The sequence below is a fragment of the Montipora capricornis genome, unplaced genomic scaffold, assembly GCF_036669925.1.
Source record: "Montipora capricornis isolate CH-2021 unplaced genomic scaffold, ASM3666992v2 scaffold_292, whole genome shotgun sequence".
Taxonomy (NCBI): domain Eukaryota; kingdom Metazoa; phylum Cnidaria; class Anthozoa; order Scleractinia; family Acroporidae; genus Montipora; species Montipora capricornis.
The window spans coordinates 30,001-34,394 of NW_027180033.1; the positions used below are offsets into that span (position 1 = coordinate 30,001).

The 4,394-nt window shown below is 39.7% G+C and overlaps 1 long non-coding RNA gene across 1 annotated transcript; it reads left to right on the plus strand.

The window, feature by feature from the left end:
- The first annotated feature begins 2,218 nt into the window (after positions 1 to 2,218).
- On the plus strand, positions 2,219 to 3,113 carry LOC138035174 (uncharacterized). The gene is made up of 2 exons (XR_011129468.1): positions 2,219 to 2,344; positions 2,430 to 3,113. It is a non-coding gene; the product is annotated as an uncharacterized lncRNA (long non-coding RNA).
- The last annotated feature ends 1,281 nt before the right edge of the window (positions 3,114 to 4,394 follow it).

Here is a 4,394-nt window from a genome sequence, read left to right on the forward strand (position 1 = left end):
ACTAAATCTGGTGATTAGAGGCTGTTACATTGAACTTTCCTCTTTCCATTAGTACGGACGGAAGACGGAAAATGTTATTTTGGTACGCAGTTGGAAAGTTTTAAGTGGTTTTGTCCAGCAATCTTTGAGAAGTTTTACAAACCACTTAAGTGCAAAGCGCGCTTTTAATTGATTGTCACAGGAAGTTATAACCACCTGTTAATCACTTTCAAAGGAATTGTTTCAATTTGATAAAAATTCTGGTCAAAGTGGAAAACCCACTGAGCAAATCGTTGAGACGTTTGGGAGAGCAGACGTAAGACAGTTATACATTTTCTCACCTTTTACTCCGTATGGGCCGGAAAGAGTGACTGACGCCCGTTTCCGTTTGTTGGGCACTGAACTGTGTTTTTGCTGTGAAGAGTGAATTGGTATCTCATCGAACCGCAACAAGACTTTGTAATTAGAGCATGAGAGGTCCATGCAGGTGAAACTCGTCACCTCCAGTTTCACACGTGAAAATTACTGTTTTCTTTACGTAACGCGGCGCAAATGATTGCGAAACCACATTGTCTTTATCATTTGGATTTGATAATGCACAGAAAGCAGGATTGCCGGCTCACTGTTGCCCATTCTAACTACCAAAGTAAACATTTTCAACATTCCCCAATAAGTGGGATACTTAAACATGATCATAGCTCTTGCCTTCATACACTTTGTCACGAAGCTACAAACCAATTCAGCGGGCAGAAGTAACTTCAAATACCGAAGGAATGTTTGTAAAGCTTCACTCTCTCCAGGGTTGCAAACAGTTTCCTCAAAAAGAACGAGCACCTTCTGATTCGTTGCACTTAACTGACCCATTCACTGTGACACCTAAGGCGCCCCCAACTGGCGTTAGGACAGAGTAAAAAGAGTAAAGGACAGAGTAAATGTCCCACGGACAGGAGGGAATCATGGGCGAAATTAAGGGGAGCTTAACATACTGGACACTTAGCGAATTGTCTAGAATCATCGTGTTACAAGATCGCAGCTTATGCCACAAATGTGAAATGGTCTATTAATGACGCCCGTAAACAGTGGTATGGTCATGTCGGGTATGACAAAGAATGGACATGGTTTGCTCTTTAACAGGGAAAATTACAGACTTGTAGTTTGCCATTAATAACACGTGTCCTCATCATTAGCTTTATATCTTCAGGGTTTAACCCAGAGTGTTTCAAAATCGGAGCGGCAACTGCTCTTTTGCTACAAGTGATTTAGTCAGTCCTATAGCAGAAAGAAAAGTGTTCTGGGGCTGTAATATTTGCATAGCTAATCTGACTCCTTAGTATTTCAATCACAGCTGACCGTTGCTCTTGATAACCATGTTGACCAACCCGTTTGGGAATAGAGCTTATGAATGTCACAGGACAAAAATGTACTTATCACTCGAGTTTGGCTTTTGAAATATTCACGGCGTATATTGCATTGCACGGCTTGATACCTAGGCATACGATTACTCAGACAATATTGTAGGTTTTTGGCCGGAGAAAGATATGGTTAACGGAGGCATATAGTGACACCAAACGAACAGCCTAATATCACCAACAATTGATCAATGAGTTTACTTTTATGAAAACTACGCAATTGAAACACGGTCAGGTCCTCATTCCCTCTTGAAAGCCGTAAGCGTATCTGCCGTAGTTGATTTCGCCTCAGAAAAATACGAACACTTTATTGCAAGCTAGGTACTTTCACGGATATCTTAACAACAAGGCACAAGAAGAGACACTTATAAACGGAGGTTCATTCCAGCTACCCGGTACCGTGAACAAACAGCCCTTTATTACCTTTTAATAACTATTCATCTATTTTTCATGAAAGAAAAATGAATTCTGTAATGGTAAAATGCCTGAAGGGAAAATAGCTCAGTAGAATACTGTTTACACGAATTAATGAATGTATAAATTGTAATAAAGGAAGTTAATTTACGGAACGGTAAACCCGTTGTCCTTCTTGGTGCGTGCAATATCATGACCTACTAATGATCATTGATTCCTTTTTTTACATATCAGCGGAGCAAAATCGCCACCAAATCAATCGCAACTGACCAATTTTACCGACTAATTTTGATGAAAAGGAACTGCTCCATTGAACTTTCTATTTTACTACTCTTAAGTACTGAAAGCCATGGTTATTTTGATTTCCGCAGTTGGATCGCCCTGGTCACAAGCGAATGACTCTGAGAAGTTTGATAAAAAATCGCAGGAAGTTGTAACCACCTGTCAATTACTTTCAACGGAATTGTTTCAATTTGATATAAATTTTGGCCAAAGTGCAAAAATCTAACATATCATTTAGACCTTCAGGAAGCCGATAAGACGTAAGACCCAATCGGTTAAATATTGTATACCTTCTACTCCGTATAACTAAAAGGCTAAAACTGCTTTTCTTGTGTTTTATATCAGGTCAAATGGCCACTCCACAAACCTTCAGTAACACCTTCAAGGATCGTGATTCAGGAGTTTTAAAGAAAGCCAGTAGGAGGCCAACTAACTGCTCTGAGGTTCAACCATTATCTGAATATTCTGGGACTGGGTTTCAAAAAGCCGAACAACACGTTAAGAAAAAGCCGTTCCTTCACTGCTGTAACGTTAGTACAACTGGGACGGTGACGTATTGGAAAACAGCTAATGAAAATGTTACGGTCCAGCTTATTGATGATACTGGCACAACATTCTATTACTCTAATGTACTTTCAGTGCAGGGATGAATGCTGAGTGTGTTCCACCGCGTGTTCCTCATCTAAAACGGTGATATTTCAGTTGTGGACATAAAGTTTGAAGCAGCTAAATGCTATTCATATACATAATTTCCTTGTCTTGGGATCAACTTAGTCAAAACAACATATCCTCGATTTGTGTGTTAAGAACATTAATTATTCTTTTCAGATTTCCCTGTAACTGCCAAATTTGTTCTCTCAACTGCTATTCTCGCCTTAGAGTCGTCACAAATCTTTTAAAAGACAAAGACGTGACTTCATATTATATCTGTAATGTAGAAATTGACGATCCCTTCGTGGAAAAATGTATCCGACCTGTTTGTGTGAACGATTGTTGTTTCGAAACACAATAAATAAACATCTTAATCAATGATCTAGTTTTTGGGCGACAGGGTCTCCTTTTTCGTTGATACCGGCAACAACAAAATGACTCCCTCTGTAGGCCGACGATAAAATTGAACAGATGGCGTGGAGCTTCCGTCACTGAGCGAAATATTACTTATCATTTTCAGTTGAATGGCCCCGAATCACCCGAATCTGTCGGAAACTGTGCTATGACTCGCAAGCAGTCTGCCTTGCAGCACTGTAAAAGAAAAAACATTCATTTGAGGCACAAAAGACGCACATTCAACGCATTGAGAAATCTTCACATTGTTTTTGTCACTTGGATTTGATGATGCACAGAAAGCAGGATTGCGACTCCCTATATTCCCCATTCTAACTACTATTATAAAAGTGACTCATTTTCAACATTCCTCCTTAAGTGGGATACTTATTCATTATTGTAGCTTTTGCGTTTATACAACTTTGCCATGCAGCTACAAACCAATTCATCCGTCAGAAGTATCTTAAAATACAGTAGGAATGTTGATAAAGCTCCACTCTCTCCTCAAAAAGAACGAGCACCTTCTGATTCGTTGCACTTAACTGACCCATTCACTGTGACACCTAAGGCGCCCCCAACTGGCGAGTAAAAGCATCTGGCGTTAGACAGAGTAAAATCTGTAAGTCCCACACTCGTACAGTTTTTTATTCTGAGTAAACCTACAGTAGATGAGTGGTTAACTGAGGCATAGAGTACAGCAAACAAAAACCCAAGCCCCAATATTACCTCCACAAATGATCATTGAGTTTTTTTTTTCCTCCCCTTCGCTTTTTGTTTTTTTTTTTTTTTTTTTTTTTGATTTTTAAATAAAAAGCCCACGCAAGTGAAACACTCGCAGTACAGGTCCTCATTCATCTCTTGATGAGCAATTAATTGCAAATCTCGTAACATCAACAAAGATACAGGAAGAGGCATGTATCACGGGAGCGTCATTCCAGCATACCCGGGACCAGTGAACCAGTCCAATATTAACCCTTAAAAGTTTCCTTTTTGGCTCCATAACCCCAACTGCGGAGCTTGGTCCTAGGCTAGAAGGCACTCCTTTAGTGAAACGAATCGAAGGGGGCGCTCTCGGTTTACAGAGGCGCCGGAGACTGTTTGTTTGTTAACTGTCCTAAGCTTCTACAAAGCAAATAGGAACAATACTGTTTACGTATCCTAATGTATAAAATCATGTAAAAAAAGGCAGTTTAAATTTGCCACTGTTTTACTTTGGTACATTCAATATCATGACCCACTAATGATCCTTGATTCCTCGTTTCAAAA